Source organism: Giraffa tippelskirchi, chromosome 11, assembly GCF_054371585.1.
Source record: "Giraffa tippelskirchi isolate mGirTip1 chromosome 11, T2T-mGirTip1v1.2.pri, whole genome shotgun sequence".
Taxonomy (NCBI): domain Eukaryota; kingdom Metazoa; phylum Chordata; class Mammalia; order Artiodactyla; family Giraffidae; genus Giraffa; species Giraffa tippelskirchi.
The window spans coordinates 7,533,741-7,546,767 of NC_137285.1; the positions used below are offsets into that span (position 1 = coordinate 7,533,741).

General features: G+C 51.2%; 1 protein-coding gene and 1 long non-coding RNA gene across 3 annotated transcripts in view; one reads left to right on the plus strand and one right to left on the minus strand.

Moving 5' to 3' along the window:
* The window catches only part of KIAA1671 (KIAA1671 ortholog), a 179,626-nt gene extending 175,742 nt beyond the window's left edge, over positions 1-3,884 (minus strand). For both annotated transcript variants that reach the window (XR_014069076.1, XM_081542953.1), the window contains exon 1: positions 3,778-3,884. The gene's annotated coding sequence lies outside the window, so the exon portion shown is untranslated. The remainder of the gene's footprint in view (positions 1-3,777) is intronic.
* Positions 3,885-3,917: 33 nt separating this feature from the next.
* Positions 3,918-5,733, plus strand: LOC145526692 (uncharacterized). Its single transcript, XR_014069081.1, has 2 exons — positions 3,918-4,413; positions 4,519-5,733. It is a non-coding gene; the product is annotated as an uncharacterized LOC145526692 (long non-coding RNA).
* Positions 5,734-13,027: the final 7,294 nt, after the last annotated feature.

Below are 13,027 nucleotides of genomic sequence, written 5' to 3' on the forward strand. Positions count from 1 at the left end.
ACTCTATAGAGTCTTAACCAGGGAAGTCTTTATACATACTATTATAGGAATAACATGATATATGTCATCATATATAACATTATATATATTATTATACTACTTGTGTGTGTGTGTATCTCTTCTGACTCAGTGATGTAAACATCCAAAGAGCAAACTTTGGGGACATATTTTATATTCTCAGTGGAGACAAGATTCAAAGGTCATTCAACTGAGCAATTTGCAAATGCAGTAGTGATAACTACTTCCCAGAAGTCAATCCAGAATCATTTCCATATTTGTCTCACTTTGACTTCCCCCTCCCTTCCTCCCATTTGGTCGACCAGATTTCTGCAGAGTGAATTCCTAAGGGCAGGGGCTCTTTTGAATTGCCCACAGAAGATGCTCAATAAAATATCTGTCACATTGAAGGGAAAAAAATGTGTGTGTATTTATCCTTCAATTCAAAGTTTTTGAGCTTCCTTGTAAGTGACAGGAGTTTGAGTAGTGGGCTTGGGCAGAAGGACTCCTCGAAGCCTCAGTTTGATAAACTGCAGAATCAAGGGTCCCAGAAGTAGCATCACCTGGGTTTGTTGTGAAGAATTTAGAAAAGAACAAAAGAGCTTCGCCAGAGCCCAGCACTTGTAAAGAGTCTGGTAAAAAGTGGTTGTTCTGATGTGTTATGTGCTATCTCTAAGTTCTCTCCCCAATTCTTCCTGGCCAGCTTCCTCCTTTCTGTCCCTGCCTCTCCCAGAATCCTCTCTGGGTTTACCCCTGCTGCATTCTGACCCAAACTCACCAACCTTTGTGGTTTCTCTACTCAACCTCCCCGACTCCAAACATACACAAGTCGCAACTGGGAAGCGGGTTCAGGTCCCTGTTCTGCCACTGGGGGCTGGCAAAGACCTTGCTGCCACACCACTGAGTCCTGAATCTGTAAATCAGGAAGGACAAGCCCTACCTCCTCCCATAGGAAGGTGGTAAGGGTTCCTGGGTGAAGTCCCGGGAGGACCTGGATGTTTCATGACCCTCCCAGGGCAGGTGGACAACTGATGCAACAGGAAGGTGAGCTACATGGAATGAAACACTGACATTTAAAATATTCAGGCCACTTCCCCTGGGGGTTTCCTTCTCCAGACTGACTGCTAGGCCTCCAGAAAGAGGTCCTCAACTGAGCAGCTCTCTAAACACAACACTGACCACTGTTTCTATCAAAGTTCAGTACCGTCGTCACCCCTCACCTGGATTTTCTGAGCAGTCTCCAATCTCCTGGCACACCTTCATCCAACCTCCCCAAGAGACAGGCAAGCTTCCCAAAACACACATCTGACGCCATCCTTCTCCCCCCAAGAAACTTCCACAGTGCCCCACTGCCCTGGAATAAAGTCCAGATCCTTGGGAATAGCTGACCTGACCCCCGCCAGCTTCTCCTGCCAACACCCCACACTCCCTCCTCTGTCCAGGCCTTTCTGTTCTCTCTTTACAGTGCAAAACACCATCCTCTCCCCACTGGTAGACAAGCTCTCCAAGAAAGCTTCCCTGCCTTCCATCCCTCCCCAGGCCAGAAGTCATCAGACCCTCCTCCCAGACAATTGTCTCTTTTCACAAAGACTTTGCCCCTTAAGGGTGTGACCACTAGCCTTCTCTTTGACACAGTGTCTTGAAATATTTGTTGAATGAATGAATGAATGCCCTTTTAAAACATTCCCCCTGGGGCTCTCTTTCTGGGTTGGTCAGAGATGTATTCTGGGGGTGCTGAGAGGGGAGAAAGGCTCAGGACAAGATAGTGGACTGTTCCATTCTCCTGCCAAGATCAGTCCTGAATAAAAACCAACCCCCAGGACCTTTAAAGGAGGTGGGGCACCTCCAGAATCTGGGGTGAGGGCTGTATGCCCAATATCAAGAATCAGTACAGTTGTCTCACTGAACTACAGGGCAAGTTGATTGCTCATACCTAGATTGCAAGCCAGGAGGACAGATCCTATATTGCTCTGGGTCACGTCATTTCTAGTGTCCTCCACATAGTAGGTGCTCAGTCCACACCCTGGTTGACCAAAGAGCCGCTCACGTACCCAGACACAGTACCGAATGAAACCCTGTACTTCTCTAGGATAATTGCACCCTTGTCAAGCACGCCAATCCTTTCAAAAAAGATTCCCCCTAAAATCACCAGGACCTCAACACGTGTCTGCACAACTCCCTCTGGAACTGTCCCAGAGGTGAGATGCCAGTGTCTGGGGGTGAATGCATGTTTGTCCAGGAGCTCTGATGCATTAGCAAAGGGAAGCTGGGCCAAAGGAGAAGTCTTGTCCAAATGGCCGGGTTACTGATTAGCCAAACCCTAGAGCTTCTCTCTGCAAGGGGGATCAGAGGGGCAATTAAACCCCTTTGGAAGAAAGACTAAGTTAAATATCTCTCTAATCCTGCAGTTTAAAAAGATAGCAAGTTGAGTTTCTTGAGCCTTCCTTCAGATACCCTAGGGGAGGCGGCAGGGGATGAGACAAGGGAGAGGAGAGGCCACAGAATGAGGGTCCACTAGTATTTACACAGCCCATACCTGCTTCATACCTTTTATACCTATTAATCCCGCCAGTCACCCAGAAAAGGGAGGACCGCGACCCCACCCCCACTCCATTGTGCCCACAAGGGAGATCTGGGCTCAGAGATGTTAAGCGTTTTGTCCAAGGTCACAAAGCTGCAAAGAAAACTCACTTTCTTTGTGCAACAGGTACATTCCTTTCCTTTCCAAAAGGTAGTGGCAGTTCCTGGCTGGAGAAAGTTCAGTCCCGCGGGCAGGAAGCCCTGGCCACCCAGGTGGCGCGCGCAGGTCATACGCCCGCGCCACTACCGACCCGCCACGGACCAGCGGAGGGCGCGACGCCCCGGCTACGCTCCGGGTGCTTGCTAGGAGGGTGTGGAAAGCTCGGGCCCCGGTCGGGGGTCAACGCGCCGATTCCCTTCCCCAGGGCCCCGCCTGTAGCCCTAGGCGGAGCCGCCAGCGGGGTGGGGGCCAGCCGAGCCTGCCGGGGAGCAGGGGGATTGAGCCTTAATCTCATCAGGGAGCCTCTGCCTTGGGAAGGAGCGCGGAGGGGTGCGCAGGCCCGGTGGGGAGGGCGCGTCCGGAGCCCGCGGGGCCCAGCGCGCCGCTCTCTCCACCGCCCCCGCTGCCCGCAAGATCCCTTCGCCTCCGGCTCCGCCTCGATGCGCACCCCCGCTTCCCAGTGTCCACCTCCTGGGCCTCCAACCCGCACGGTCGTCCAGATCCTAGCAGGCGCAGGCTGAGTAGCCCGGATCTCCAACGATCCCCCAGTTCCCGGCCACCAGGTCTCTTCTCGGAATCACTCCCAAGGCTCGGACCAGTGGGGGGCAGAGGAGAGGGATCAACTAGCTCCCAGTTTCCAATCACCGTCCACAGTCATCCCAGGCTGGGGACCCAATGGGACCTCGGGCCACCGGCGCCCGATCCACTCCGAAGATCGACTCGCAGGTCTCCAGCTGAATGGCGCGGGATCCACTGGCTGCCCAGTGCTGGATCTTCCCGCGGGATCCACTCCCAAGTCTGGAGAGACAGACCTTCCGGCTCTCAAGTCAGGATGCCCCCTCCCCTTAGATCCAGAGCCCGGGGAGATCCACTAGGTCCCCACCTCTTCCCCGGCTAACTTTGTCAACTTTTCTCCGGGGGCCTCAGCGGAGCAGAAACTTGGCAGCCACCGCCGGCCACCGCCTCCTCTATCCCCTCACAGACCGGGGACACAGGACTGATGGCCTGCCCCGATCCGTCGCGGCCGCCGCGCAACCTACCCTGGAGCCGCCACCGCCGCCGGTCCGCGCCGCGCCGCCACCTGCCCGCAGCCCGCGGCACCTGCCTGCGCTGCCGGCGGCCCCGCGCAGCCTAGCCTGCTGGGGGCGGGGCCTTGGGCGGGGAAGCGCCCCCCGTCGCCATGGGAACCGCGGCCGGCGGCGCCTGCGCGGAGGGCCCCGGGGCGGAGCTCGGCCCGTGGACTCGAGCTCTCTCTTGGCGCCGGGACCGGGGGGACGGTCCGGCAGGTCAGAGGTCGCGAGTTTCCCCCGAGACTCCTCCCGGAAGCGCTCCCGGCCCTCGAGCCCCGAACCTGCCTCGCCCGATTCAGAACATTTGTTCGTGATGCCTGCTTGCGTTGCTGAGGTTAGCCCCCGGCTCTGGCCCGGAATCACCCGCAACAAACACCGCGAACCGCCGCCGGGTCTGTGCCCGAGAGCCTAGTGCAGCCTGGGAGCTCGGGAGAGCCTCGCCCATTGAATCACTCGGGCTACGGGCGCCTGGAGCGAGCCAGGTCTGCGCGCAGCGCTCGCGTCTCCTCGCGGCGAGCAGGGGAATTGCACCCAGGGCGTCTCATTTCCGCTGGGGTACCTACAGTGTGTCATCCCTGCGGCCTTATGTTGAAGTGGGGGATGAAGGTGAGCCGAATAGAGACTTTTTGGACAAGCTGAGAGAATCGTAGGAAGTCTTTCCTGAACGAGAAAATGTCTGTTTTTCTATCCTTTACTCATTTCATTCCATAGGTTTCTATTCAGCACCTACAGTATGCTGGATGCCAGGGACCCATCATACTGGTGGGGACTTCACCATACTGGTGATACAGACAAGATACAGCTGGCAAGCTACAGACTCTCATAGAACTTAGAGACACTGTAAACAATATTTGCACAAGTAAGTTGAATTGCATTTGTGACTCCTGCTTCCTTCCTTAGGAAGGAAATGTATGAAGACAATAACTGAAAGACCTAAGTCAGACCTCAGTGAAGTCAAAGAGAGAAAAAAGAATGTAATGCTGTTTGGCTCCAGGAGATTTGGCAGGGAGCTCCCTTATCTGTCCTTCTCTCAATGTGTGTGTGTGTGTGTGTGTGTGCGCGCGCGTGTGTGTAAGGAGAAGGGACTCTTTCTACAGGAGATACATCATATCCATTGTTTCTTTTAATCTGCACTTTTGGAGCAAGGATCAGCACCTCTGTATCTTATCAAGGAGCATTCTGAGGCTCCCTAGGAGACTTGTCCACGGTGACGGAACCCAGAAGTGGTGAGGTAGTGACTCTATGACGTCTTGCAGCTTAGAATAATCTCCTGTATCATCTGGATGTCTGGAGAACAGTCGTCAATAGGATCCAACTCAGTGGGTTTTAAACACAACTCCCAGGCACTTCCCTGGTCATGCAGTTGCTGGGACTCTTGTGTTCCCTCTACTCCCAGCCCTGGCTTTTCTCTTCCCAAGGAGGGATCCCATACAGTGCCATTCACTGACTTTCCCAGGACCCCTTCTTTCTCTTCAATCCCTGGTCTAGGAACTAGGTCCCACATACTGTAACTAAGGGTTTGAATGCTGCAACTAAAAAAAGATCCTGCATGCTACAACTGGTGTTTCTGCATGCCACAACTAACACCTGGTACAGCCGAATAAATAAATAGTTTAAAAATAAATAAAAAGTAAATATGACAACCATGCCCAGGGTGGTGTCTTCGAGGTAGGGAGAATGGTTGGATTGAAAGTAAAAATGCCTCAAAATCCACCTTTAAAGTAGGGTTTTTCCATTATGTGTGTATTATATCAGCAAAGGCAAGTCCCTGTTTATTATTTGCTGCCCTTTCTAGAACTTCTGGAAGCAGGAGCTTTTGTCTCTTTAGTTCATCCCCGATCCTCAGTGCCTAGGGCAAGGCTTGGCAAATAGTATGTACTCAGAAAATACTGTGCTTAATTGGATTAAATGCATGAATAACCAACAGTTTTAAGAGAGTACTGACTGCTACCTCTCCCCCCTAACCTTATGGGAACTTCTTGTCTCTCTGGGCAAATCTCTGTTCACCAGAATGTGTGGGTTGAGGGTTCTGTTGAAACTGGATGTCTCTCCGCTGCCCATTCAGCTTAGTCCTCCATCTTGGCATCACCTCTCTATTCCAGAACTTAAGTTGGAGGAGAGAGAAGACAGTCCTCTTTCTGCCACTCATCACAGAAACCCCAAACCCAGATGTGGCCCCAGACCTAGCCCGCCCACTCCCAACTTTGCACCCCAAGAAATGCCCACCCCAAGCCCAGTGTCAGTGCTTCTACCTACATCGAACTTTGAGGGGGAGGGGGAGTCCCAAAGGTGCCAAACTACAACTCCCAGAGTCCTCCTGGCCCCAGAAGGGGCGGGACTTCCTGGCTCAGCCCCACCTTCGCAGATTCTCCTTCATTCCTGTGTCTTCCAGGTGAGAGGCTGCCAGGCAGCACACACCCAGCGATTACACCCTGACCAAAGGGGTGTCAGCTTGTACATTGTTTTCAGAGCCAACACCCCACCCCACCCCAGTCCTGGCTTTTCTCTTCCCAAGGAGAGAAGACAGTGCCTCCCAGGGACTTTCCCAGGGCTCCTTCCTTCTCTGCCATCACCTGCCCTCTCCTCAAGAAAGTCTGTCTTGATTTGGCAGCTCTGTCCAACAGAACTTTCTGCAGTGACGGGGATGTTCTATATCTGCACTGCCCAACATTAGCCGCAGATGACTACTGAACACTTACATTTCGGCCAGTGTGACCGAGGAGCTAAATTTTTAGTTGTATCTAATTTTAATTAAATAGCCATACCTGGCTACATCTATCTACCACATTGAACAGGATAGCTCTAGAACCCACACACTCCCTGGCAAAGACCATATTCACATATTTTCATTGGTGTGTACTCATTTTGTCTCTCTTGTAACTCACCTGCTTCTTGAGACTGAGAGCCAGTATGTTCTTTGAAATGTTTTCTCTCAACACCAGGCCTTTGCCCATGCCATGGCCTCTGTCTGAACACTGTGCCCTCCACTTGCCCATCATCTATAGCTACTACGTGTCCTTCAGATCTTAGCTTTAATGCCAACTCCTCCTAGAAGCCATCCCTGACCCCCATGCCAAAGCCTCTGAATCTTCTAGCCCCAACTGGGCACTGATGACCCTGTTGTGTAATTGCTCAATTACTTCTCTGTCTCACTTTCAAGACTGTGAGCTCCTTGGGAGCAAAGACTAGCATAATATATGAGACAGAGTTGACCCTCAATAAATACTCATGAAGTTCAATGTTGAATAAATGTTTTCACATAATACAGTCCCGTGCCTCATTCACAGAAATGATACTAATGAAAGATGTTATTTATTGAGCTAAGTACTTTGCCTGCACTGTCTCATTAAATGTCACAACAGTCCTGTAAGAGATGCTCTATCACCTCCGTTTCACAGGTAAGGGATCTGAAGCTCAGAGAGTTTAAGTAAATCATTCAAAGTCACACAGCTAAGATCATAGCCTGGGTTCCCTAGAAAACAGAGCCTGAGGGAAGATTAACAAACTAATGCCTTATTGGGGATGTAATCCCAGCTTAACAAGAGTGAAGGAAAAGGGACTGTGAGACTGAGAAGGAGGGAGGGCAAATATAAGACGCTCTTTACTGAATTGGCCACAGCTTTTCAAGAAAATGCGACCAGGAGTTCCCCCACTCAGGGCATCTCTGGGGAAGCCACATGAAATATGCAGGGATGAAGGGCAAGAACTTCATCTGCTGGCCTGTCCCGTTTCCTCTCTGCCATTAGTGACCCAAACGCTCCTCGCATCTGGGCTGTGTTACTGATGTCAGGCAGCCACAAGGAAAACCAGCTCTACACCCAGAAGTTCACCTGAGTCTACAAGAGGAGGCACCAGAACCCTATCCCCAAGCCCTGGCCTCGGATCCGGTCAAGTCAGCTTGGACCACAGCTGGGGCTGTTGGGAGATCAAGCCACGACTCAGGACTCATCACCGCAGGCTGAGCTAGCCAAGTGGCTGCAGCAGTCTGACCCAGGCCGCCTGCGGGGGGAGGCGAGCGGAGGCTGGATGGCGTCCAGGGCCGCTGGGTGGCCAGGAAGGACACAGCTAAGCACTCTTGAGAAGGTGCAGCGATCACGCCTGACAGAGATCAGACTGGGATTCAGATCCAGTTGAGACTAACCCCGAAGCCTTTCCACAAATATTGATTGAAAGAAAAAAGAAGAAATATATGACTGAATGAGTAGGGAAAAAAAAAAAAACCCTGGCAATCATCTCTTCAAAACCTTGGTGTATTCCAGACGCTCTCATTTTACAGTGGAAAGACTAAGGCCCAGTAAAGCAGAGATGCTCTGACTAAGGCCACACTAAGAGTAGGTGGCAGAGCTAGGACTTGAGTCTCAGTCTCAATTGTCCTGCTTCCCGTGTGTCTCTTTTGTCATGTCAGCATTTATAGCCTCAGAGTGACACTTTTTGTTCTCACCTGCCCAGCATCCATTTCCCCATCCTCTGTAACAGCACACCGGTTTTCCTCCTAGAAACCACCCCATGCCCCACCTTTAGTCCATGTGGTTCACATCAGGACACGCCTACTCTCATCCCCAGTCTCCAACCCTCAACCCCTAACCCTTGAGCCCAGGTCCTAGGTCCGGCCAATCAGAGGATCCCATTTCCCTGGCCATAACGTTCGGTTCATGGATGGGACCCATGTGTGTCCAGTGAGAGTTAATCACAATAATTGCAGCCACTGTGTGTGAAGAAGAGCTTTCTTTTCTCCGGGGTTGCTAAGCCTGGAGGTACCAAAAGCCAATGCTGTGAGAGAGAATCTGCCTGAGAGTAAACCCAACTCGGCAGGAAACAGAGCTGAGAGATGGAGAGAAAGAGACAGGGGCCACTGCTTGTTCACCTGGAGCCAGCTGTGACTGAAGCTGTCCCACAGAACTTTCAGTTATGTAAGCCGATACATTTCTCATTTCTAGTTGAGCCGCTTGGAGTTGCACTTCCATCATTTACAGCAAAAGACAAGACAAGCACCTACTGGATAAAGACTTTTCAGATCCAGAACCTACTCTCTGGAAGTTCACAGCCCGCAGGGTGGATATTCAGATCCCAGAGAAATATCCCTCAACTAGAATGACCAAGGCAGAAAGGCAGAGAGCACAATGACAAGAATGTCAACACCTGGCGTCTAATCTCGGTTAATCCCTGTTCACGCCTTCTCCTACCCAGGAAACACCACACCCTCACCCCATTGTGATTTGGGGCTGGCTCTTCTCTTTGCCCAGTGACAGGCTGCCAGTTTAAGAAACCGGGAGGGGAAACACACACAGGCCAGCTTATCGCACACCTGGGCTTTGTTCACCAGCTTGTGTCCTTCAAACGGAAGGACGCGTTACCAGGTCACAGACTTACGTTCAAAACTGGAGCCTGAGAAGTAGCCACGTTGGAGGGTCTTGACCTGAAGTAGGTGAGTCTGGAGAGAAGAGGGAGGTGAGGTCAAGACTAGGGGGAGAGGAAAGTATTGTCTGGGAGCTATAATGAGCTTTAAGGGTCCACAAGCCCCTGAAATTACAGCAGTGTGTGTGTGTGTGTGTGAGTGTGTGTGTGTGTGTGTGTACGCAAGTCTGAATAAAGAATGCAGCCGTGTGTGTGTGTGTGTGTGTGTGTGTGTGTGTGTGTGTGTACGCAAGTCTGAATAAAGAATGCAGCCATGCTTTTAAATCATATTTTCAAAGGACTCCATCACCTCCAAAATGTTAAGTCCCCCTGGTCTAGGACGTAGCCATCCTTCTGGGGGCTGATGTTTTAGTCTATTCAGGCTGCTATAACAAAGTGCCATAGATTACATGGCTTATAACCAACAGAAATTTATTTCTGTCAGTTCCAGAGGCTAGGAATTCCAACATCAGGGAGATTTTGGTGTTTAGTGAGAACCCGCTTCCTGATATACAGATGGCTGTCTTCTTGCTACGTCCTCACGTGGCAGAAGGGGCGAGGGTGGTCTCTGGGGTCTCTTTTCTAAGCCTCATGAAAGCTCCACCCTCATGACCTCATCCCCTCCCGAAGGCTCACCTTTTTACAGCATCACCGTTGGGGGTAGAATTTCAACATATGAATTTGGAGGCACACAGACATTCTGTCCACTGCAATGGGGAAACAAAAGCTTGGAGTCATTACGTTACATCACAGTTTGATCCGGTGCACACAGTCGACTTGTACCGGAGCTGGAAACGCACCAGCAGTCGGGGCTACCGGGCTGTGGCCATGAGAATGAGACAAGAGACGTGGGTCAGAGTCCTGCCCCAAATCTGACTTGTGCATCTTCAGATTTCGGCCTGGATGCCTCCCTGGCCCCCAGGTGCCCCTCCTCTGTGCCTGCACCTGACGTCACCCTGGGCTTTCTCTTGGTGTGACGCTGTGTCTGTTTGCATCTGTTGATTGATGGCTTGGTGAAATACACATCTCAGACTTCACTTGAGCTACACCACGCTCAGATAGCTTCCCTTCTCCTAACAAACTGGCCCCTCCTGCAGCTTCCCCGTCCCAGGTGCCAAGGTCAAAAGCCCTGGAGGCATCTTTGCCTCCCCACCGTCCCTCACACTCCAAGTCAGTCCATAAGCAAATCCGGTTGGCTGGACCTACCTTTGACCTTCAAAACAGATCCCAAATCTGCCCCTGCCCTCCCTGTCTCTTCTCTATCTGTCCACTGAATGTCTCTCACCTGACTCACTGAAATTGCTTCCTGATTCCTTCTCCCTTGCCTTCTCTTCTGCCTCCTCTCCACCCAACAGCCAGAGCTGACCTTTTAAAAACACTGAGACAAGTCACATACCACCTCTGCTCAAGTCCACCCACAGACTCCCCATCTAACTCAGAAATTAAAGGCCAAAGATCTGTCATTGCCTACAAAGCCTACCACTCTCCCCGCTTCCTCATTCCTTCCAGTCACCGGGGCCTCTTTGCTTCCTGCAACATGCCAAGTACATGCTCACCTCAGGGCCTTTGCACCTGCTCTGCCCCCTGCCTGGAATATTCCTCCTCAACAGATCCACATGGCTTCCTCCCTCAGCTCCTGCTCAGAGGTCACCTTCTCATGAGGCTTTCCATGACCCTCCCCTATTCATTCACCATCTCCCTTCCTGGCTTCATTTTTCTCTGTGGCACTTATTTACATCAGGCATGCTTTTGTTTTGGCCTTGCCCACTGCATATGAGACCCTTGCTCCCTGACCAGGGGTCAGACCTGTGCCCCCAGCAATGGAAGTACAGAGCCCCAATGCACTAGACCTCTGGAGAAGTCCATACATCAGGCATCTTACATACTGACTTATTTCCTTATTGTTTCTCTCTCTCTCACGGGACTGTAAGCTCCATGAAGACAGTTGTTTTTGTCTGTCTTCCTCACTACTAAATCCCCAGCACTAGAATAGTTCTTAGAACATAGTAGATACTCAGTAAATTTGTGGAGTGGACGGACAGATGGACCATATTGTTCTATCTTGTTTCCCTGTCTTGTCCACCAAATCCTAAGTTCCTTGAGGACAGGCACAATGTTTTGTTCACCGCTATATCTATGAAGGTCACACAGGGCTGGGCACATAAAAGCCGAATGAATGAATGATCAATTCCTTCCAGTTGACCAATGAGGACACCTGAATGCCAGAATGAGAAAGGGACTTAGAAGGACATAGTAAGACACTAGTAGCCACCACTAAACTCCCAAGCCCCAGTTCCCCTCCGGCCATGGCTGTCTATGGCTCCCCTGAGCCCATCCAGGCTCCCTGGCTGGTGCAGGGGAGAGGGTTGACCAAACTTTAACCCTGGGTAGCCCCTGAAAAATGCTGGGGTATTTGACTTTAAACGAATTCCTTAATATCCCTCTGGGTTTAGGGCTCAGAGTCAGCAGTCCCATTCCCCGAGTTTGAGACCCTGGTCCACTGCTCACTTCCTGAGGCTTCATTTTGTCATCTGTAAAATGGGAACTCAGATAAGAGTAGTACCTACCCTACCATGGGGGAACCATGAGGCTTAAACTGAATGAGGCACTGAAAGAGTTTAGAATGGGCCTTGATGAGTGCTCGAGAATTGTCAACTGCCTTGAACAGCAAAGTGCCAAGCTGGAGGAGAAAATACCCAATCCCTTTTAAGTTTCCCTTAGGTGAATTCCAGCTAATTGGAACCCGGCCGGATGTGGTTTCGGGTTATAATGCCTCATTTAAGTTTCTGGGCACCTGGATGGTTGGTGTGATTTTCCCAGGTGACACTGAGCATATTATCTGGAGAACAAAACTCCTTTCAAGGTCAGAAATGCCTGGAGAGGCACTAGGGCAGCCAGAGAGGCAAAATAGCGGGCCTCAGTCCGCTCTGGGCTCCCCAGCTTCCTGGCTGGAATTACACCCCTCGGGATCCTGCCAACCCCAAAGTTGAGGCTTATTTCAGTGTAGGGAAAAAAAAAACAAAAAAACAAACCCACCCTCCCTCACTTCAAGGCACTGCATCTCATTTGCTGGCTGGCTGCCATGAGGTTTTTCTAAGCTTGGGAATAAAATGTGTGTGCCACCTAACCCCGACCTCCCTTCCCAGGCTTAGCTCAGCCCCCTCTCCCTGCAACACAGCTGCATCTGACCCCTGAGAACCTTCACAACAACCCTGACGGCCCCATTTCCAGAGAGATGAGGTGACCTCCCCGAGGTCACCCTGGGGAAACGTGGTGTTCGCGTGTTTCTTTCTGCCTCATCGCCCTGCTCAGTGATCAAACCCAACACTATCTGCCCCCTGGGGTTTAGAATCTGCTTTTACAGATAGAGAAACTGAGGCCCAGAGCAACGGGGTAACTTGCTCCAAGTCACACAGCTGGGAAATGCTAGAGGGACTGGCTGGCCTCCAAGCCCAGGACTCCGGCCAAGTGCAACATGCTGGCTGGGCTTAGGGTCCCAAAGTGAAACCCAAGGTTGAAGAGCAGTGGTCCTGGAAGGTCCATGTCGATGTCCTTGGTTGGCTCAGTGGCTTCTGACCCTGGGTGCCCCTGGGCTGCCTCAGCTCTTCTGGACCTTGCTTCTGACCATCAATGACAATTTTGGCTATTAGCAAACCACCTTCTTGCCTTAGCCTCCTCCTCCAACACTCTATTATTATTTTGGTAAGACCGAACTTGAAAGCGACTCAATTTCTCATTAACATAAATTTAAATGTTAAATAGATAACTAATAAATAGAAAAAAACCGCTACAAGAAATACAGAAAAAGTCCAACCTCATCCTCTAA